Source organism: Ochotona princeps, chromosome 2 (assembly GCF_030435755.1).
Source record: "Ochotona princeps isolate mOchPri1 chromosome 2, mOchPri1.hap1, whole genome shotgun sequence".
Taxonomy (NCBI): Eukaryota; Metazoa; Chordata; class Mammalia; order Lagomorpha; family Ochotonidae; genus Ochotona; species Ochotona princeps.
This window is the reverse complement of record NC_080833.1, coordinates 98222826-98246578: the sequence shown is the minus strand read 5'-3', so window position 1 is coordinate 98246578 and position 23753 is coordinate 98222826. Positions and strand designations below refer to the sequence as shown.

The 23753-nt window shown below is 48.8% G+C and overlaps 1 protein-coding gene across 3 annotated transcripts in view; it reads left to right on the top strand.

Moving 5' to 3' along the window:
* Window positions 1–1605: 1605 nt before the first annotated feature.
* Window positions 1606–23753, top strand: part of NGF (nerve growth factor) — a 51452-nt gene continuing 29304 nt past the window's right edge. The window contains exon 1 of one of the 3 annotated variants that reach the window (XM_004581879.2): window positions 1606–1862. The gene's annotated coding sequence lies outside the window, so the exon portion shown is untranslated. Of the gene's footprint in view, window positions 1863–1942; window positions 2026–23753 lie in introns of those variants that run through there. The other 2 variants (XM_058660099.1, XM_058660098.1) reach the window with 2 other exon arrangements.

Here is a 23753-nt window from a genome sequence, read left to right as displayed (position 1 = left end):
CGAGGCTAGGATTCTGCTCGCATCAATTTTAAATTTCCCTCTTAACATACCACATGAAAAAGAACCACAAGTGCCCCAAATCCTTTTGTCCTTCTGGATGACGCCACAAGGACACATGTAAAGCTCTGCATTCACCAACCAAACTACCCGTTATTCCAGAATTTCTAATTTCATCCTAAATTCTCAGGCAGCTATAATGGAAAGCTAGGGGCTAGTACTTCCAAAGCAAGTTTATACACGGGTGTGATGGATGGATTAAATGATCCTATTGTTTGGGAATCCCTTTGTTTAATCAATGATGATAAATTGCCTAATGGACCACCCTGGCTGTGAGGTTACTTGGTCAGAAAGGGCTGTTTATGGAGGTCCCTGGCCTCTGACCCTCACCTCTGAACTGTGCTCAGACCCACCCCCCACCCCGCCTGAATCTGAACAGCTCAGCAATAAGGAAGCCTTTAACTCAACCAAAGTCCGTGCCCACTTCCAGTTCTTACACTTTCTTCCTTCCTTCCTCATCATCCTCCCCACAGAAATAAACTGCATAGACTTGGGAAAGGGGTCAATGGTGGACAGAGAAAAGAGTGGAGAACTCTGTCCAAGCTAAGCCAAAGGATGTGGAAATGGCCAGGCAAGGCTGAGCATAATGGGCCACTTTGCACATCTAGCAGGTGTCCTGGGCCTGCCTAAGGTCATCAAGGGCAGTTGTGTTGCCTGATGTGATGTCACCCATGACTCAGGACTCAGGGAGACTCAGTACCTCTCTCTCTCTCTCCATTACGCTATTTCCATTCATTCCTCCCTTGCAGAATGCACATAGTAGGTAGAGACTCAACATGTTTTTGCTGAAGCCAGAAGCAAAGACATCAGCCAAGCCCCTTACAGGAAGCAGAAGGGGTACAGATTTTTAAAGCCCTGTAATTCTCTAGCACATTATCCCAGTTAATGATGCGCACTGTTGAGAACTCTGGCTCAAGTGGTACTTCTCCCTGGGAACGGCCTGAGCTCAAGGGCAAGCCGGCTTGAGCCAGGCAAACTTCCCTGACAGACCGTGGACTCAGGGAACCCAAGAAATCTTGCAAAGGCCACCTCACCACCGGTTTGCATAAAGTGGGATTGGGACAGGACCTGGAAAAGGGAAGAAGGCTCATTGTCTGTCTGAGGTCAAAGACTCCTTGCAACACCAGTGAAAGCTACGGATCCTCGACCCAGTAAGATGCAGGCATCACAGTAAGATGCAGGCATCAGACACACACTATAAGCCCAGCAGTGATTTACAGGAGGGCTGAGGACCCCAGGCTGGCTTCATGTAGGGACTGAGGTCTATCATCTGAAATCTGAAGTCCACTGCCCCTGAACCTTGCTGAAGTCGCTCCTGCCCCACAATCTGGCCCTGGCTGGGCTCTGGCAGCCACTGCCCTTCCTGGTGCCAGAAGGCCAAGGGCACGTGCACCTTGCGCGGCTTCCCTGGGTGCTTAGCCCCTTCCTAGGGTGCTGGAGCAGGTGACACTTGGGGCACCAAAGACACAGCTGGGCAGTCCAGGAAGGCGCTGGAGGGCGGGCAGGCAGGCGATCAGCAGCGTGCGGAGGCAGGGCCCAGCGGCCAGGGCAGCGCCGCGCAACTCCGCCCCGCGCGGGCTCAGGAGCGTCGGGGCCCCGCACCCCTGCCCAGAGCTCCAGAAAAGCCCCAGCCCGGCTTCGGCCACGCATCCCCTCCTACCCCAGTGCGTTTCCCTTGGACTTCTGGAGGTGGGTTGACCTCCGGAGGGTGGAATCCTTCCCTGGCTGGGACCGGCCAGCCCGCCCAGGAAAGAGAGGGTCCCGAAGACCCTCTACAGCCGTGGACCTCGGCACAGCCACGGCAGGTGCGGAGCTGGAGGTGGGGAGGGGTGGGGTGGGGGGCAGGATTTGGAGCGGGTGTGACTCAGGAGTCCGGGAGGAGGGGCTAAGAATTCAAGAAGCCTGTGCTGGAGCAGCTCGGAGCTCCGGCTCAGCAGAGAGCGCTGGCAGCCCGAGGGGAGCGCCGCGGTGAGTCAGGCTGCCCCGAGCCGAGCCCTTGAGGGGCGCAGCGCGGGCGCCGGCGGGTCAGGGCGGCGGGGCTCCGTGGGAGACTGTGCATAGAGCCCGGGCTGGGGAAATCCCCAGACACCCCGAGGCTCCCGCGGACTGAAGGGCAGCCCGGGAGAGCTTTGTCCCGAGTGGGTGTTGGGGCGCGTGAGACCCTCGGCTGGCGAGCGGTTGAGTCTTAGGGAGCGGGGGCTCCATCTGTGGTCCCGGGTCTCGGTCCCGGGATGGCCAGAAGTGCCTGCAGAAAGTCGCATGGCTGTTCTGGGGACCAGCTCGAAGGCTAGAAGAGGACAGCGCACAAGTGCGGGAGAGCGAGTGCGCGTGGCGAGAGGGATGCGCGGGCTGCAGGCACGCTGGGTTGGCGGGTGGTGGCTTGCAAGGCGGAGGGCTCCTGGGTGCCGCAGGGGCGAAAGCGCTCTGTTGCCCTCCAGGTCTCAGGAGGAACCAGCCAGAGGGCGCTGGAACTGGTACAGGGAACTGAGGGAGGGTCTAGGGGGTCCGACGGCGTGTCGCAGGGGATCTTGGGGTCCCGATTGGGGTCGCCTCAGGTTACCCAGGCAGGCCTGTGTAACAAGAATGTTAGGGGTCAGCATGTTAGGATCCTTCATCAATTCGCGCTACACATCCTTAGGGAGACTGTCAAGGCAAAGCCCTGCTACTTTGGGTCACAAGCTACACCTCCAGCTGTCTGTTGCCAGGTGTGGGAGAAGCAGGCAGGGAAGGCTGGGGTGGGCAGCGCCTTGGGTTCCAGCAGTGTGGCTGGAGGGGCAGAAGATCATTCAGGGGTCAGGAAGCTGCGACTTACAGCCAACATAAACAAGCGACTTTGCTCCGCTTGCTTGCCAGGCTCCTACTTCGGAGAAAAGAAAAAAAAATCTCTGTGATTCTCTCGTGGAAGATATTTTCTGCTTGAATTTTCTCTTCTCTTGTGACTTGTGAGGTGAAAAAGAGCCTGCTTGCTAAGCTGGTTCTTCCCAGTTGTTCCAGGTTGGAAGTTGTAACAGTTTGAAGGATAATTTATGGGTGTCTTGTGCATTAAAGTATATTACAGCAAAGCCTTTTGGGTGCTGTGGGTATTAAGGAAAACTTAGTGCACATTCCCAGCTGGGAACCAAAATAGTGCTCTCCTGGGTGTCTCTGTCATCTGAGGCCAGCAGAAAAGGCATTTGATGAATTGTCCTGGCTCTGGTTATCCGCTGGGCACACCCCCTGCCCCGCTGGGCCCTCCCCTCCTCCAGGCCGGCGTGGCCAGCTGCGTTCTGCGAATTCAGAAACAGTGATGGAGGGCCCTCCAGCGATTTGTCCCTATGATCCTCAGACTCCTGAAGCTGTCAGTGAAGTCTGGGGGAACTGTTTGTCCCTGTGCAGCGGTGCTGACAAGGGCTGGCTTCGACCTTTGGGGACTCTCCTGATGAGGAAGTTGTCGCCCCCAGCACCACCTGCAGTGCTAGCTGGGGATGGCAGTACTCCCAGGGGCCCAGGGAACACTAGCAGCCCCCAGGTGAGAGTGGTCTGCAGGTGGAGACCACTACAGCAGATGCCTCTCACTAGGAAGTTGAAGGGGTACGGGTTTGTGTCACGTGCTGTCAACTCCTCCTCTGTTTCCTAACATTTGTAGACGGGTGAGAAAAGGGACACCTTGTCAAGCAAACTGTTAGAAGGCTCTGCAAATAGGACTGTGGGTCTGGAAGAGATGGTTCAACAGAACTGTAAGAGCATCTCAGAAGGCTTCTTACGCAGCTACAGTTACTCCTGCCTTTCCTGGGCAGCCTTCTTACTGCTAAAGCCATCCAGCCTCTCTCTTCTCCCCTTCCCCCACCAGAGAATTGGGCTGTCTGCAGGTGGACACCGTAACGCCAAGGGCTCTTTCCCTGCATTCATTCCTTAGTAAGAAATGTGGTTCTCACTTTCTATTATTCACCTCACTACTCCCCCCTGCCCATGGGACAGTGAGAGCCCAGGATAAGGCCTTTCCCTCCCGTTCCCTTTCAGGCAGAGAGCTATGCCTTGGCCAGGAAGGGGGCCCCAGCTGCCGACATCAGCAGGGAGGGCAGGGCATGGCAGGGCAGGGCTGGAGCCCGAGGGCAGTTTCTCATCCTTGCTGAGATTAAAATGATGAGAAAACCACACAGCTTTACTTTCATGTTAGTGCTGAGAGCCACTGCTGTTCACGGAGGGGTGCCCTGTTGGGGCATACTGGCTGTAGCCCCCAGAGAAACCGTGGATGGACTCGGTCCCTGCTCTTCTATTCTGGGTGCAGAGTGGAGCCAAGGCACAGACCCCCAAGTAGGCACTCATACCAGACAGGAGACCAAAAGTCATGCCTTTTAACTTCTCTCAAGAAGAACTTGGAGGAACTTCAGGGTCTGGGGCTAACCTTGGAAGCCTTTGCTGCCAGCAAATACTCACTCTGCTCCCAAGAGGCTATGGAAGGTTTGTGAAGGTTTTGCATGGCTCTCTGGGTATCTGTGGGCAAACAGCCTATGCTCCCAGAAGGTGTCTCTTTCTTTGCTTAGCATCTCTAAGCTTGTAAACCATCAGTTCTTGGGCTCAGGTGGGCCTGAGAAGCCTACTGCATGGTGGACCAGCTTCACAAAACAGCACATGACGGCATCTGGAAGATAAATGAGGACCAAGGAATTTTGCCCAGCCCATTCCTAGGTATCTTACTTCCTGATGGTGAGAGAAAAGTTAAGACATCAGATCCTAGTAGCAGCAAGACCAGGATGACTTTGAGGCTGATAGGCAGCGGGAGAAACTGAGGCATTGGGGCTAGCCTTTCGGTTGAGTGTGCACAAGTGTGGAAGTGTTGCTATTTGAGCCAAGAATAGAACGTTAGCCGCAAAGTTTAGTCAAGACCAGAAAAATGAAAACATACGATGGCAATGAGTTTCTTGTGGTTTGGGATGTTTGCCTTGCTCTTCTGCGGGCTGCTTTACAGGCTTTGGAGGAGCTGCTGTAGACTGCTGGCCTCTGCCGACCATACAGTCGAGATTGGATGAAAAAATCAGCATGGTCTCTTCTTGCTTTGCTCCTGTATTTTGGGAAAACTCCCTGCAGTGGTTTTCTCAGTTGTGGCAAAGGAGGAAAAGTTGCTTCGTGACATAGAGCAAGTCATTCAGTTGCTGAATCCTCACTTTCTTAAAGTATAAGACAAATGCAAGTCTTGGCTAAGGATGACCAATATGTACAGTGCAGGAAGTAAAGTGTTTTTGCCTCTTCTACTAAAAGTTGGAAGCCATGTGAGTTGTCACCCCAAGAACTTTAGATGGGGCCAAAGGCTTGTCTTGAAGATTAATCCTGCTCCCAACTGAGAGCTCCCTTGAAGGGAGTTCAGAAGCTGCTGTTGGGGCATTTCTTAGTCACTGAATTGGGGTCCAGAAGTGCAGTCCAGGGCTTCATCCTTCAAGAGCCAGCATATCAGGTCTTTGGGAATTATTCTCACCTTGTGTCAACTTTTGCCTTTTGTGAGTAGAGGGGGACTGCAAATGACCCCCAGAAAGAGAGGGAAAAGGGCCAGGTGGTAGCAGAGGCCACCATATGCTTAAAAAAAAACATAAGCAGACTGGCTGCCTGCAGGTACGCAGTGCTGGGAGGAAACCCTCCCTCTCAGACCCCAGGAGTCCCCTTCCCCAAAGCAGAAGCCCCTTCCCACCCTAGCACTGATAGCACTTTACACAACTCGAATCCATGTGGATGATAAATTAATACAACTGTGCCCAAGCTGTGAGGGTAAATGAGAATCAGTAATGTGCTATGTCCTAGAAAAAAATAGACTGGCAGTGCTGCTGGAGGGACAGTGCTTGTGGCACTGGGTTTATTCACAAGTAGAGCAGACTACGTTATCCTCACCTCTGTCCCAAGGTCTCACTCTGGGGCAAAAAATAGAACCAATTGTTTATTTATAGTGCAAAGGGATAAAATGAGTAATATCTTTGGAGCGTATTATAGGAACATGTACTTACTACTCATTCACTCCCAAGTTGTTACAAGTCGAGAAGAAAACTGGTCAGAGGTGGGAGAATTCGGAGCTGATTTCAAATCAGGACCTCCTCTAAAAGCTGGATATAAGAAACTAAAAGAGATTCCTTAACTGGAGCTGGTCTGATGATGACGTTTTGAGGTGGGACTGGCAACAATGCTTTGTGAATTGCTCAAGAGGCTGGCCAACCTCTTTCACGTGCGGGAAGTCATTTGATTAGTAGTAGTATTAGTCAGAGGCAGGCAGTCTGGATTTCCCTGAGAATTTACCACTGTATTGAGCACAGTGCAAGGTTTGGCACTGCCTTGGGTGACTGCTGCAGGTGGGAGCCCTGCCTGGGGAGGAATCTGTCTTTGGTGTCAGTGGGGGCAAAGAGCCTCAGTATGTTGCACAGAAGCCAATTCCACAGCAGGTAGTGACCATCCTGACAGCCACAGACTTTACTGTCTCTACCAGGGGCTGGATTTTCTGTTCTCTTCCACTGTTCCTTCAGTGGCAAGCCTTAGGGGCATATGTCCACTCTGCTCTGCCTGCTACTCCTACGCGAACGCAAGGAGTACTGTTCCAACTAGGGTAAGCCTCGACAGCACAGGTGTTGGCCAGCCTGGGAGGTGAGAGGGAGTACCCCGTCTGTAGTCCTTCACCAGTGTGGATGACAACACACATTACTCATAAGGTGACTTTGCATTTCTCATCAGCTCAGTCTGGTGCAAAGGCAGCCTATTTTTGGATCTGAGTAGACCTGGTTTGGAGGTCAGCAGCCTGAGATTACACTTCATCTCTGTGAATAACCATGAACTGGACCCTCCATGGACTGTGGGAGATGCCAAGAGAGGTGGCTCCCTGTGGATTGTGGCTTGCAGTTTCTGATGCAGAATCCTGTTGGATGCCAACTGCCTGAAAGATGCTAGGCTGGATAGAAAGTTTAAAGTTGACAGAGACACAGGAGGGCTTCTTCCATGTCTGTTTCCTCCTCTATAACTCAGCAGGAGTTCCCACCTGTTGGTGCCTGTTGGGAACTAAGCAGGATGCTGAACACAGTCCAGCGACAAGGACCTGGTGCCACTCAACCAACATGAGCTTCCCTGCCTCATGACCCTCTATGGGAGAGTCTTACACTTCTGCTTTTGCACTTCTGGTTGGACAGGCTCAGCTTTGTCTTCTTTCACGTCTCTGTGCATAAAGCCTTGCTGCATGGCAACAAGAATCTTCTTTGGGGACCTTGAAGTCTTCTCCAGGAATCTCCTCACCTATATTTTGACTTTCTGTAATGAGCATTCTCACTGTGATAGACTTTCAATCGCACGTTGCATTTTAAAATCATCTTTGCCTCATGACCCTCGGATAAAAGAGGACTCATGGGTATTCTGTAATTCTCTTTTGGAGGGAGGCAAACTTCTCTTCAGACTTCATCCCAGGAATATTATGCAATGCTCTTGAACTCGGGGGCTGCTCCAGAATGGCAGTTTTTACTGGCAGCTTTGAGTGTTTTTGGTTCTTTACCCCACATAACAACCCCTCTGCAGCTTCAGGATTGTTAATATCGCACCGTGTTTACAAGGCAAGGGGGAGGAGCCAGGGAGTTTCTGTGGCAGGCAGTGGGGGTTTGCACTCCCCGAGACCAGGACGGGCAGGGAGGGGTTGGGAAGGACCATCCTGGAAATTGCATGTACCTTCGAGTGAAGGGCGACCCAGGGGATGAGGGTCCTCTGTGTGTCAGTGTTGGGATCTCATTTTCCTTTCTTCTTGAGTGTTTGTGTGACTGTGCTATCTGGGGCCCTGGGAGGTAGTCAGACAGTTGAAGGCTGCTGTAAGAGTCAAAACTAAATTTACTCCAGAGGTCCAGGCAAGCCACAGGATGGTGGCATGGGGGAAAATTAGAAATGGTCACCCCTGTGGAAAGGGGGCGGGGTCAGGACGCCTGCCTGATTCTTGGCAAGGATGTACATCCCAGAGAGAGCTCCACTTCTAGATAAGTGCAAGCTTTGCATGCGTAACTTCTTTCCTTCCAGAACATCCCAAACACACCACACAATCCTCTCTCTGAACTTCTTATCTTCTTACCTAAATGAACACACATGGAGCAGTCAGGAGCAGCTTGAGAAGTACTGTGTAGCTCCCAGGGCTCAAAACAAAACAAAACAAAACAAAACAAAAACTCCAGAGATTTGATTGACAAGGAGACCTCCCCAGAGGCGTTCTGAAGGAGGTGTTCTCCAGGCTGGGGAGAGGGGTTGTGGCAACTCAAAAGCTCTGGACGTAAATAAGACAGAGTTTGCTTTGGATCTGGGTGCTGCCTCTGATGACCCCTGTGACTGCCACACTTGAGCCCTGCGAGCCTCAGTTTCTTTGTCTGTGAAAAGGAACCATCAGGATGATGTCAGAGGATACAGTTGGGAGGGGGAGGGGAGAAAACACTGGAAAGCCCTGATTACAGGCAGCAAATGGTCAGAAAGCCTCAACTCCAACCCCGCCGCCTGAGTAGGTGGGTGTTAGCCAGTGCAGAAGGGACTGTGAATGAGTTAGAAGGGGCCCTCCGGGAGCCTGGGGACAGTCACTGTGCAAGGACTGGGCCTGCCTTGGTTTATCTGCCACGGAAAAGCACAGAGGGCACAGGCTCACTTTCTCCTCTCCTGCCTTCTTCCTTCTTTTGCCTGGGGGCTTGTGACTGCTTGCCTAGTTGCCGCATCTGAAACCCACCCTTTAAAAGCTCAGCCCAGGCTGCTACAGAAAGAAAAAAAAAAGAAAAAACAGCCTTGCACAGGAGAAGTGCTCCGGGAGGCTGCACTAGGAGGCTGTAGAGACACGCACAGCAAATATTCCAGGAATTCTGAGGAATCGAAAAAAAATTCGTAAATCTGGATTTCTGCACAAGGCCATCCCAGGAACATGTTTTCTCAATTAGCGCACACATTGCTTCGAGTGAAGTCACTGAGCCCACAGCTCGCCCGGGCTGACTTGCGCTGAGCCACCTGATCTGATGGTGCCAATGCGGCCCTCATGCTTAGCTCTCTGGAATGAGCCCTTGAACCTGTACTGGGCTGCTGTTGCCCATGCTCTGCTGAGAAGCCATCTGACTTGGTTTGCTGGAACCACAGCACTGCCCTGGATGTGGACACCATTGTTCTTTTCCTCCTGCCTTGACTGTAAGGTGACTGCACCCTGCCCGGTGGGGCAGATGAGACGTTCAGGAGGTGAAGGCAGAGAGCAGGTGATTTTGCACAAGAGTGCATCAACCGCTGCCAGTCTTAACTCTCAGAGCCCGAGATGTTTTCTAGATGGCTTTTGGGATGGACTGTTTTCCAAGCAAAAAGCTTCATCAGGTATTTGCCATGTCTACAGGGAGGATGGTCCTGTGTGCATCCAGGACAAGATGCCACCCAGCCTGGCATCCACTAGGACCCACAGCTGGTGGCAGGTGTTGCAAATCAACCTCCCTGGAGTACAGGCAAGACAGTGTTTTCAAAGTACAGTTGGAGAGCCATTTGTGAGTTCTGAGGCAATGCAGCAGTATACTTTTTTTTTAATAGGCTCGAGTAAAACATCATCATGAAGCTTCTGATTGTGTAGATGTGTACATGTGTGCAAGCTGGCTTGTGATGGAAAGTGAATTTTCCCTAACAGAGTCATAGTAAAAAATGGCAAAGAGGTACTAATATGGATGACAGCATGACCTAGAAAAGGGTATGTCTCTGTATCCACACAAACATGAGGTTCACTCCTAGCTCTGTGGTGCATCCTTGTGTGCTTTTGGTCAGTTTAAGTCTTTGTGTACCAATGTCCCCATTTGTAGTGTGGAACTAAAATCTCTCTTGGTGAGCTGCTGTGTAGGTTAAGCCACAATGGTGTGCAAAGTATATGGCACAGGGCTGCCATCAAAGCAGGTCCTGCAAGTGAGAGCCATTGCATGCTTCTCTTCTTTTCCTCCTCTCCCCTGCCAGCTATTCCTCTTTGTCTTTTCTTCCTCATCTCCTTCCTCCTTCTCTCCTCTTCCTTTTCCCCCCCGTGACGTATTTCCTTTCCTGTGACCTCTCAGCCTTATCAGTCATGACTCCCTCACATGTCTGCCCTGAGGTTTGCCTTTTCCGCAGCAAACCTGTCACACAGGCAATGATGTGTTTGGTCTCTGTTTCCACCTTCTCCACCGTCTTTCTCCCCGCCCCTGCCTGCACACTCACAGAGCCATCTTTCTTGGATGACCTAGACATGACCATGACAGTAACAGCCCAAGGGCCACGATCCATACTGCTATATCACTTGGAGCCATTGAGGGGGTATCAGGGGCTTCCTGAGACAAACACTTTGATTCTAGTGGGATGCAATGACTTTGGCAGAGGTTCAGTGCCCACCAAATCACTTAATTCCTCCCTCACTTAGTTTTACGAAGACTATGGAGCCAAGAGACTACTGATATGTTGATCTTGTCAAAATTCTAAGTTCTTTCCTGGAACAGAGAGTTTGGTACTTTTATCATGAGCAAGGCACTTGGCCTCACCAGAGTGGAGACTGAAAATTCTCTCCAGGCAAAAGCAGTTCTAGGGATTTTTATGTGGTCACTGGAGCTCTCCTTCAGGGAAACTCCAACCCTACTGCTACCTCCATCCCTAAACCCAGCCATCCCTTAACACTCCAGTTCCCAGTGGAAGGCACAGGAAAGTGTGACCGCACTCCGGGTTGGCTTTAAGGCCACAAAGGTGAGCTATCCCAATCTTCTTGAGAGCTTGGCTAAAGCAGGCTGTGAGGATGGATCACCGAAGAGAAAGTGGTGGCCTGTTTGTTCTCAGGGAAGCCCTGCCTCCCCCCTGTTCAACTCCCCTGTTCCCTTGGGGCCCATTCTCCTTCCCATTAGATTCCATTTTCCCCACTGAGACTCCAAGAGGATTATTTGTGACATTGTCTTGAAAGCTGAATTCCTGTCCAGACTGAAGGTTGAATGTCCCTTTCCCGACAGCGAAGACATTCCCCGTGGGGGCTGCAGGGTAATGGGATTCTAGGGGAAAGCGGGGGAAAGATGTTCGAGAGCATCCCCATGCTTGTTAGGTGCCCTCCTCTCCTCTCCACCATTCACTTCCGTGTTCCCTGCAAATGTAATTTTCAGGTAAATTGCAGGTTAGCTGAGCATTTACAGCACAAGAGAGACCTTGGTCACATCCTACTGAGCCCCACGTCCCAAGCAGGTGGATGACATTGACCTAAACACCAGGGAGCTGAGCAAACAGCAAGGAAGTCAGCAAAGACACATTTCATTTCATTGCTAGGGCACCTGTGTTTGAAGGAAAAGCACATGCTGACTTACTTTTTCTGTGTTCCAAAGAGGGGAGACTGTGGGTTCCCCCATCCTGTCTGAAACCCATAACCGCAAATGGAATCAATTGTCCTAGAAGTGACACACCACCAGGAATGCTTCTTATGCTAGAGAAGGAGTCCCTTTTGTTTCATCTGGGTCTGAGAGTGATGTGACTGAGCTTTCACAGGAAAATTGTGACTGCTTCAACATGTTTTCATTTTCCTTTTTTTTTTTTTTAAGAGGTCAGACACTGAAGCTTGACTCAAGACTTCTATCCCACTGTCAGCACTTCAGTATCTTGGAAGTGAAAGAAAATATTTTGGGGGTGAATCTGAAGTGCTGTTGTTTTTGAATTTTTTTAAAAAAAGAGCAAGATGCATCAGACATGAGAGAGCTAAATAAAACAGCAAGTATGTTTTAAATGTATGTTTGAAAGTGTCCTTATGATTAAGCAAAGAGAGAGAGTTATATATTAGCACAGTACGCAGAATGCAGCTTCTAGTCATTTCTACATCCTTAGTGAAAGCATACCTCTTACAGAACTTTGAGTGGTATTCCTTGGTTCCAGGGGAAATACCACAAACTCCATAGCTCTCTTTCTCTCTCAATCACTCTTAGATTGTGAAAGTTCTCTCTCTCTCTCTCATTCTCTCTCTCTTTCTCTCGCAGATGAGGAAAAAAAAGTGGCCAATTAGGTATAAATCATTTATTCAGTTCAATACTAGTTAGATTTAGGAGATGGGGAATTTGTTCCTGGGTCAGCTTCTTACCATCCAGGATCTTTCTGAATCTTGTTCTTACTCTGTGAACTGAGAAAAGTTGAATTTTCCCTGCCTACATGACAGGACTCTGCACTGAACACTGTTGATAGATGGGGAATGCCAAAGCTGTCGACAGAATAGGTCAGATGTGAATCTCTGGACAAGAAGTATGGGATTCCAGGGCAAGGCTTAGTTGGGTGAGGGAATGTGACAGTTGCCTGCCTTGAGAAGCAGCACTGTCCAGATGCAGTGGATGTGAAGTACCCACATCCCACCTGGGCAGAAAGGAGGCCTGTGCCAGGCACTGAGTAAGAACAGCAGGGACCAAGGGCACTGTGGGGAAAAGCCTGAGTCCAGAGTACCAGCTTTGGGCATAGGAAGCAAGCTGCTGCAATCCTCTGATTCAGTTTCTGCAACTATTAAGTGGGACTCATGCCACTAGCTTCAAGTGTGGGGGTTAAAGGAGGAGACTGGAGTGAAATCATCCTGTTGTATAGTGCATGACAGCAGCTCAGTGTCATGGTGAATATAGACACCAATGAGTGCCTGGGAAGCCTCCCCTCTCCACCGCATGGCCTGGTTGAGGATGGTCAAGAGCACAGGCACTGACAGTTCTGGGTTCCGTGGGAGACATCCAGGTCTCCTGCTGTCCCTTCCTCAGCGATGGCCCTACTCCTCCTGGCCTCTAAATAGAAAGTGTTCTGGAATCCAGGCCAGGATCCTCTTTCATTTTCTGAATCACTCTCTTCCCTAGCATTAAATGCAATCTAGTCCCAACCTAGAGTGTGCCCTGGGGTTCCAGCCATTGCATTTTTCTGACCTGTCAAGTGGCCTCTCAAAATTTGAAGTTTTGACTTCAAACTACTCTTCTCCTGGATGTTTCTGCCTTCCTCATTTTAGAGATCGGCATAAGGATTCCCACAGAATAACATGAAAATCATCCTTGATTCTACCTTACCTCCTCACCTTTCATATCCAACCACCAGCAAATCTCACTGACTTCACCTTTAAACTACACATTGACTCCACTGCCCTATTAGTCCAAGCCACCACTCTGCTTCACTTTTGTTCGTTTCATCCAACAGCAGCCAGGGCGCCTTTGGAAACCAGAAGCTCCGCCATGTTACTACGCTGTGCTCTAGTCTCTGAGAACTGGCCCCTGGTTGTATGTAGATACAAGTCACACATGGTCTTATTCCTGTGGTTTTTCTGGAAACAGTTTTGGCTTTCACAAGGTGGGGCTTGCTACAGACAGAGGCAATGGGCACTATTAAACACCCAATGGTACACAGGATAGTTCCCCACCATGCAAGGGTCAAATATCCAGAGGCATGGGAAGGTGGAAGACCCTGGCCTTTCCCAGCATCTTGTGTGGTTCCTATCTTTGTGTGTGATGTGGCAGGCATGTGGGCCATCCGCCTACATCTGCAGGTCATCAGTGTTCCTGTCCTAGGGCCTTTGCACCGCCATTATCTGCACTTGCCCACCCTCCTGCCCCTCACATGGTCAGTCTATGTTCATCTCAAGATCCGCTCAGAAACCACTTTGAAAAAACCTCTTCCCCACCACAGGCAGAGAGCCTGCCAAAGCCTGCTTTCATTATTTCATCACACAGTTTTGCCTTTTTTTTTCTTGTTTTATGATTGTCTGCTTCACAGACATGGGAGAATGAGGCCAGGAACTCGGTTTGGTTTATCACAAAGTCTGTCATACAGTAGCAGCCCAATAAGTATATGCTGGTTGCGGGATACAACAACAAGGTGTAAGAATGGCATGACCATGGCTTACTACAGAAGGTAGGAAAGGAAAAGCTCAAGGACCACCAGAATTTAGGGCAAAGGCTTCTGGAGGAGGCGTGAGACACACTGCCAGTTTCTCCAGATGAAACGGCCCCAGAATACAGCAGGTCCCTGAGAATTCACCTCTGAAGCATCCATGGGCCTGGCTGAGCCACCTATAGGTTGGAGATACCTATAGGCTGGATGGAGAAGTGGGCTCAGATGCTCTGGGGGCCAGAGTGCATCTGAAGAGAGGAGTCATGAAAGAGAGCAAATGGAAGAAAAGTAAGACATGACCAGGCACCGGTCTTGGGCTTCCATTTTTTCCAAAGTCATCCCAGCATTGGCCTGGTGACTGTGTTTAGCACATGCCCAGTAACCATGTTCATGCCCAGTTCTTAACGGAGGGTCTGCTCAGGATCACGTTTCCAGGATTCCAGGGGATATAGATTCTGGGGTGCACAGGTCATAGAGTCAGACATGGAGAGGAATGCTTGGTGGCAGGTGCACAGCTCTGGCTGTCCCCATAGTTCTTTATGGTTCTTGGGGCCACCTCAGGTCACCCAGTCATAGACTCATTCTGCTGCCAGGATACTTCCAAGGAGATACCTGGAGGAAATGATCTGACCAACACCTCGTTTTATTAGTCTGTTAATGTGAGTCTAAATAGCACACCTGAGAAGTAGATGACCTACTCCAGCCTTCCAAAAGCTTCATTACGAAAATTTACAAGGCCTAGAGAGTGATACAGTGGTGATGAAATCAGATGTGTCAAATTACCCTCTTGTTTAATTTTGACCTGACTCAGTGTGTAGACACAGGGAATTTTCCCACAGACGCAGTCTCATGACTGCCCATGTGCTGTGTGCCTCATAAAACTAGGGCAAGGAGGTTGTGTGCCTCAAGGACTTGAGGTCACAGATCACCCAGAACTGACCATCCCTTTCCTGCCCCCACAGAGAGCTGCTGGCATGGCCCTCTGGCTGCTCACACACAGCCTCATCTGCCACATTGTCACCGGTCCCACTTTAGCCCTTAGGTTTCCTTCCTGGTGTCTCCAAGTGTGACACTGTCAAATGTCTCCCTGAAGCGTACTCTCAGAACTTTCATTCAAAATGAAAAATGCACAGCCTAGAAGGACTCAGACCTACACTGACAAGAAGGCAGCGCCTTTACCAGGTGCCGGAGGCTCTCTGTTAGGAGGCAATGAAGCACTTGCAGACAATGGAACAAGCAGAAGACTGGCCATAGGCCTCCTGTCTTGCTAACAGTGTGACATTAGGTAAATTGTGTGAGCTCCATCTGATTCTGTTTCCCAAATGTAGAACAGGAGTAATAAGAATATGCTCCCCCAACCCCATAAAGCAGTGATAAAAGGGGAGAAAGGAGATAATTCTCAGCACAGTATGACATATAAAAGCTGTCCAACAAGACAGCTACCTTCATTATTCGATTAAAACCTTGGAAAGTAAAGTTTCAGGTATCAGCCCATGATTCATGGAAGCACTTTGGAGCTTTAGATCTTTGTAACCTGAGAGTGTGAGAAAGTGGCGTTTGAAACAGAGAGGAAATGCCTTCTCAAGAAATGTACAAGATTGACGCCAGGGTCTCCCTGGGTGACTTGCCTCATTTGTAGGGTAAGCCTCAGTTATGCTACCTATAAAATGGGAATGATAACGTTGCTGAGATGACTAAATGGAAAAATGTTTATAAAAGGGGCAATAAGCATCAAAAACTCTGGGCTGTCTTGCTGTTTTTGCTGTTGTTCTCACAGCTGGTCTTCCATCTATGAACATCTCTGTGGTGTCTTCACTCTGGCAAAGCCCAGGCATCATTATAGAACTTGGGCTGGCACAGTGTGGCCCTCAGCCAAGAGTCCCTTCCTTTCTCAGACTTGTGCAGCCACTAGAGTGGGGAACCTTTTACTGTTTCCAGGTGACTTAGTCATGTGTTAAGGCAGTGTTGTGCACACACAAGGAACAGCATCTTCCCTCTCCTTTTCCTCGATCTGGAGTGGGGCTCCCCCTACCCCTACTCTCACCTGTGTTTTCTGGGATGGTAACAATTTATCTCAGGGACCCAGCACTTAGTTCTGGTCACTAGCCCTGCCAAAAAGTGCTGCACCAGGACAGAAATTCCAGACCCAGGGTCCTCTAATTCCCTTGGATTAGGGATAAATCAGTTGCAGGATTGTTTCATGCAAGATCAAAGCTATGAATTGTAGAAAACGTGGCACAGATATCTCTGTTCTTAAGTAAACAGAAGAAACTTCGGTCCACTAAAATTGACAGTTGAAATTAATTCTTACAGCAAGGATCATGTGTCTCCCCAAGCTAATTATTCAGCAGGAATTGCAATGTCCTCCCTGTTGCTCTGGCTTGCAACGCTTACACCTGTCCGTAAGAATCTGAGAGGTCTGCCATCTGATGGATGTTTCTTGTTTGAAGTTTTAGCTTTTCAGGAAAAATATCTGTGACGAATCTGAAACCACCAGGCTGTCTGTGAGACAGATCCTCAATGACCCTCTGGCCTTGGACATGAAAAGGAAGTGAAAACATTTCATGAAAGTCTTCTTGTTCCCTCTCCAGTCCTCCCATCTGCCCCTGCTTGTGGCTCTGCGCACACGCGCACACACGCACACACACACACACACACACATACACACCGTGCAAAGTCGAGACATTGCTGAGACCACTGCAAACAGTAAAGAACCGCCACACCTTTCTGACCTTAGGCTCCAGATTCGTGTTGTTGGGATCTGTGACTATCTTGCAATTCACTGTGTATGTGTGAAAACAACGTATTATCACTTGATTGATGTTTGTGGCCCTTGCCAGTATTCCTGATGAATTCTGGTCTTTTGCTTTTTGTCTCTTGAACTCTTTATTTAAACACTCAGCCTTTGACAATAATGTGTGAATTAAGAATATGTTATTTACACAAAATTTTTAAAACAATTTTAAAGTGCATAGACTTGTCACATTTGAAAGAATCATAAGAAACTACCCAGAAATACATGGAGAAAAAAAGTAAGAAAACCAATATGCCAGTGGATGAAGGGGTTTTGTCTAAAATGATGTTGTGAACATCAGAGCCCACTCTGGTCTCAAATATTTTCTTCCTTTCATTCTTTCATCAGTTATCTCTCAAGCACCAGCTGTGTGCCAAGTACTTGTGATGCAATAGAGGACAGACACTGTACATAGTTCCCTCCCTCCTGATGCTTTCAGCGGATACAGGGAGACAGTGAGTGACCCAAGGATGAGTGTACTGCAGGAAAGGTGTTGGAGGTATGTTCTGGGGACAGAACACTTTCCCAAGGCAGATAGGATTTGCTTGTCAACTGAGGCAGGCAGCAGGAGCAGAGATATGCCAAAGAAAGTGCAGTCCTCCTTGCCCTTCCAGAAAAATGCCATGCTCTTCAGGGCTGCCACCTGCTCCTCCAGGAGCCACTCTGTCATCTCCACACTCAATGAGGGCACACTGGGAATTCGACATCAGCCAATGTGGGAGAATTTGTATCACAGAAGGAAGCAGTTGCAATCCTACCTGTGAGGGCGGCCTCTGCCCCACTGTCTCGATCTCTACTCTGAAGAGTGGTTTTTACCAACACTCCACAGGCCTCCTACAAGGGCGCTTCTAAAATTCTATGGAAAGATGGAATTAAAAGATAAGTTTACTTTGGTGCAAGAAAACTTTTGGTGTTTATACGCAATGTCTCTATAATCTGTGTTTTCCAGGAATCTTTGGAAGATCCCTCAATGTAAGGGTTTTATAACCTTTTTGAACTCAAATAAGAGTATCTTTTAATTTCACTTTCCACAAACTGGAAGAACTCTCATATATGTCACCCACTTCCTAAGTGGGGGCAATGCATGCACTGCTCTTTAAGCCAAATGCCGGGTCTCCTGTCTGCAGAAAGCCTACCAGAAGGCTGTTTCAAGTGAAGCTCCCTCAACAAGTGACTTGGGCCCCTGGGCTGTTTGTTGCAGTCCTGGGGTCATCTGGTTTCTCTTCCTGGGACCCAGGACATCCCAAAAAGTTCAAACCCTTTGGCTAATAGCAAGCCTGTTCTCGTGGTGCCCATAACCCCCTTGCCATGTAGCGATATTTACCAGCCACACACGCCTACCCAGCGCCGTAAGAGCCGTAAGAGCCACCCCAGCCAGGCAAATCTCAAGCCAGGCTTTGACCCCTCAGGAATTCAGGGCCTGGCTGAGGCTCTAGGCTGGCATTGTTCTTCCTTAATATAACTCAAGCTGCTCAGGGCATGAGAACCAGGGCTCAGAGCCCAGTTGAGGGCATGGAGTTAGGAGATGGCACCACCACTGTTTGTCACGGTTTGTTTCTAGGCACGAGAAATACCAGTTGAACAGAGGTTAGAGATCACAGCATGTTTGCTGTTGTCAAGTTTTCAAAACAGCTGATTCTCTCTCTCTTGCATTCCCACTCACCCTCCTCAACCCCATTTATCTGAAGAGATTTGCCAAAAGGAAAAAAAAAGAGTTTTGAGTACTTACCATGGTTGCCAGAAAGCAAGAAGGGGTGACTGTCCCAGAGGTGGAGGTATTGCAGTGTCAACAATTTTGCTTTCAGAATGTGGATGTGAATGTTTGTGTACACGTGGCAACATGTGTATGTGTGTACATGCTTGTAGAACATACATGTATGTGTAGATAGCTATATGTGCTATATATGTGCATGTGTATGTCTTCAGTTGTGTATACACATGCATCTACATGTGAAACAGCTATGCATCTGTGTGTATTAGTGCACATGTTACATTGTATGTGTCTATGCCTAAAGCTTTGTGTAGATATGTGGATCACAGATGCACGTAAGTGTAAGTACATATATTGCGTGTGTGGAATGTGGGTCTAAAATTGTGCATTTGCATGCATATATACATAGAACATGTGTGCCATATGTACATGAGTGCATCTGTTATGTGCGTATATGTGTGTGTGTGCAGGTCATGTAGAATACACAGGTAAACAGTGCATGTGTGGGAGAGCCCATCAGACAGGGCTGTGAGATGGAGCGTCTTGAAGGAAAGGCCAGCGCTGCAGTCTCATTGGGAAAAGCAGATCAGTACTTCAGACAGATGGAACCTCCAGCCCTCCATTGTCTCTGTACTCCTGTAAGGGAGTGAGTGCCTGTCACCTTTGGCACAAGTTGGAAAAGGCACCCTTTGTATTTGCAAGCCTAGCCATGTGGGTCTTGGCCTTAGACACAAAAACTAGAAAAGAGCTAAATGTCTCCAAGCCAGGATTCTCTGGAGAACCTGCCAGGGGTTACTGGGGAAGTCTTGTGAGGCTGTTTTCTGCCCATAGCCCACCATCAGTATGATCATTTGGGTAGGCAGTGAGTCCCCAGGAGGCTTCTACTCAAATTTCCCCAAAATGGAGCCATGTGACCATCTCCTGTCATCTGGTGATGAATTCATTCATCTGGTGATGAGTTGCAAGCTGCTCGCTTGTGGTGGGGAGAGAGCTGAGGGATGACAGACTCTCAGAAGGATGTGTTGTTGGGAAAGTGAGAAACAGCAGAAAGGCTGCCAAGAAGATGGGGCAGTGGTGATGTTATGAAGGTTTCTGTTGGAAGGTCCCACGTATGTGGAGTGCAAATCCACCAAGGAGACGGGGCAGCTAGACATTACAGAACCATAAGGGAGGAAATTGGCACAGTGTGAGCAGACAGAGAAGCGTGGATAGACATGACCGTGACCTTCGGCTATCCTCATGTGGAACCTGGTCCTTTCCATCCTTTGTGCCATAGAGGTGATCTATTGGCATAGCCCACTTATTTTGCCAACACCACCTCAGGCATGAGGGTGTCAATAGCAAAAGGCAGTAGCTTGAAGATTCTGGCCAGGACACTGGGAGTGAATGAGAAAGAGCAGCGCACTGTGGGCAGAGGTGCCATTGCCATTCACGCAGGCCACAGCCTATGTAGGGCACCCAGGCCCGGGGAGCTGTGCTCACCAAACCATATCTCTGGGATGGAGCTGCTTCTGCCCGAGGATGGGACACCTTCTAATGCCCGTGAGACCTTTGCACAGCTATGCTGAAGTCCGATGCTGAAAGTCCCCACAGGCTGTGCAAGGGAGGCCCTGAGAGAAATGGAAAGCTCAAGGAAGAGGAGATGAGACGATGGCAGGAGGGAGGGGGCTCCTAAAGGAAGGAGGCCTTTAGGCCAGGGAAAGTTGCAGGTCAAGGTTACTCACTCACATCACCTGGAGCCAGCACAGAAGGCTGGGTTTGTTCCACTGAAAGACTGTGCAGATGCAAAGCTGCTTTCCTTCTTAACCGGAAGTGATTAACTTGTTTATGTCATTAGCCTCGTTGTCTAAATATTGTTCAATAAAATGCCTCCTAGCTGGTAATTGTTCATTCTAATGTTACGGAGGATGTGGGCCTCCTACCAGATGTGTTTCTGACCTCACAGTGAGCCTTGAGTGTTTGTCGTGCCAGGTTCAGTCACCTACCTTGGATCTCCTTATCAGAGACAGGTGGAGAGCCCTTGATAAAGCAGATTATTCTCTATGGTCAGATCCCAACCTGTGTGGGTGACAAACACAGTGGCATTGTCTCCCCTGCAGAGTCACATTTTCCATGTGTAGGAGGCATTCCAGGCTTAGAATTCTTCATATTCAGACTTCAGAGTTTTGTTTTGTTTTGCTTTTTTTTTTCCCTAATTGAGACAACAACACAACTAATGATAAAGAACAATAGGCACCCTGACCTCTGAGCCCTCTGGGTCAAAACCTGATCTCTGCAGGAATTGAAGCAAATCCAACATCAGTGACCTCTCTGCTTGGCAAGCTGCACTGTGGGTTCCACCCGACCGAATTTCTGTCGGCTTTGGCACGGGCACGTTAATACTGACTAGATCTGTTTTCCTGTTAATGCACTATCATGTTCAACTGCTGTCCCATCTTGTTGGAATCAGATGCACAGAGCCCAGAGCTGCCTTGTAGACAGATGGTGGCTGCATGAAAGCGCCATCATATGGGAAAATCCTAAGAATCATGCCCCATCTCCTCACCCTGGCCAGCATTATTAGTGAAAGGGGTTGGGTAAAGTACTTCTGCATTCACACACTCTGAGGGCCAGGCCCAAGTCAAAGTATCACTATCCTTTAACTACAATAAAATGTCTGAAAATATTAAATGAAAAGTTCCAGAAATAACCAAAAAAATCACTTTGTTTAAATGGGACACCATTCTGCCTAGCCTAACATCTCATGCAATCCCACTCTGTGATGCCCAAGATGTGAATCATTCCTTCAGTGGTATATCCATGATGTGTGTGTTATCTGCTCCTTAGTCACTTCACAGCCATCTGCATTTCCCATCAACTGTCAAGGTATCAGGTGGTAGCCTAGTGCTCCGTTACAAAGCCCCTCACCATATCCAGTCATGTAAGTGCTGCGTTTGGTCAATAAGGTGATAGATGGCACTTATGAGAGGCCAAATTCATACATCTTTCTGAAAAAAAAAAGACTTATTTTTATTTGAAAGGCAGAGTTATAGAAAGAGGATCTTTCATCTGCTGGCTCACTCCCCAAATAGCCACAAAGGCCAGAGCTGAGCACATCTGAAACAAGGAGCCAAAAACCTTCTCAGATCTCCCACCTGGGTGCAGGAGCCCAAGGACTTGAGACACCCTCTGCTGCTTTCCCAGGCCACAGGAAGTGTGTTGGATAGGATGTGGAGCAGTCAGGACTTGAACTTGTGCCCATTTGGGGTGTGGTAATGCAGGCAGAGGCTTAGCCTACTACTATGTCATGGCACTGACCCAAGACATACATACAACTTTTTTAAAAGATTTATTTTATTATTTTCTTGGAAAGTCAGATATATAGAGAGGAGGAAAAACAGAGAAAAAGATCTTCCATCTGCTGATTCACTCCCCAAGCAGCCGCAACAGCCAGAGCTGTGCTGATCCGAAGCCAGGAGCCAGGAGTCTCTTCCAGGTCTCCCACACAAGTGCAGGGTCCCAAGGCTTTGGGCCATCCTTGACTGCTTTCCCAGGCCACAGCAAACAGGGAGCTGGATGGGAAGCATGGCCGCTGGGATTAGAACCAGCACCCATATGGGATCCTGGTACATGCTAGGTGAGGACTTTAGCTGCTAGGCTATCACACCAGGCCCCTATAATTTTTTTAATTCTTTATTTAATTCATTTTATTTGAAAGTCAAAGAGACAGAGAAAGACCTTGCACCTGCTGTTTCACTCTTCCAAATGGCCATGACAGCTATGGCTGGGTCAAACCAAAGCTAGCGGATGGAAACTCCATCCAGATTTCTCAAGTGTATGGCAGGGACCCACGGATCTGAACCATCACTTGCTGCTTCCCAAGATGCATTCACAGGAAGCTGAGTCAGAAGCAGAGCAATTGGGACGAAAATCAGACACTCCAATTTGGGCTGTGGGCATACTAGGTAGTGACTTAATGTTTTATCAACTAGCATATGTTCTCTATGAACTTGTTGAAGACCCTTTGTGTATCTGTGCGCGTGTTTCATTTTCAGTTCTTTTAACAGTGACACTGATACCTGTGAGCAAACAATTGGGCCAATGAGCAGACATCTGTGCTCTGTTTTCTGAGTTTACCCAAGACAGATGAAGGAAGTGTCCGAGGCCCAACTCAAGTGTGCCAGTTTCTCCCAGTCCTTAGCTTTCCGTCCTGCTGTTTCTGCAAGTAATACTTAATTAGATGTGGCAGAAACCTTTGACTGGAAGCACCTCATGTGTAAGATATAGGCCATGTTTCCGGTGATGAGACTGAGCCGGAATGGATGTGCTATAATGTCACACAGCAGCAAAGACAATACTAGATCTTTGAGCCCTGGCCGCTCATCTCCTTTCCCTGTTAACAGATGGGTCTCTCAGTTTCTCTACTGGGTTGACAGGTTGACATGTAATGATATTGACCACCCCCAGTGCCTTTGGCTGAGTTGCAATGTAACATAGCTCTGGGTGTATGGCAGGCTGGTGATAAATGGTTTCCTCATTTCTCTAATGTGCCAGGTGCCTGCTTAGCAGTGTGCTAGAGAGGAAGCTAAATGACAGAGTCACTGCATCCAGAAAGCTTCCAGAGACTTCCAGGGAAGACTGGGTGGGTGGTGAGGTAGTCTCAGAAAGGGAAGATTTGCTTAATTTCATCCACAGAAGACTGAGAAAAATAAACGTCAATTTACTCAGCTCCTTACCCCAGACAAGTCCCAAAGCTGAATGCTTATCTCCAAAATTTATGTTTCCTGGCTGTGACTTCTTTAATGCTAGGTTTCAATATCAGCTACTGTTTATTCAGACTTTCCACTTATATGTCCTCTGTAAGGCATCTCAAGTACAGGTAATTTAATATATGGGTATCAAAACACTAACATGTTCAAACCCAAACTCTTGACTCTTTCAAACCTGCTCCTTCCCAATGTTCTCAGTAAATATTCCCTCCCCTTGGTTATTAGGTGACAGAAACCTTGGAGTTATCCTTGATTCCGGTATTCCCTCACTTCTCCACATCAGAGTGATCCTACATGGAAATATGATTGTCCTTATTCTTTCAACAGACCCTCTCTCCCAGTGTTCTTCCATGTCCCCCATGCTGCCAATCCAGGCCAATCCAGGCCACCATCACCCTACACCTGGAGCATTGCAGAAGCAGCTGAGACTTCAGCATTTTGCTGTTGGCCCCCACTGTGCTTGCTCAACCAGAGTACCCCTTTTTAAATGTATCACATCCTACCACTTGCATGCTCAGAACCATCAATGGCTTTCTGTCTCCTTCAAAATGAAATCCAGACTCACCATATTCCATACAGCTCTGCAAACACTGGCCCTAGTTTCCTCTTCAATCTCACCTCTTACCACTCT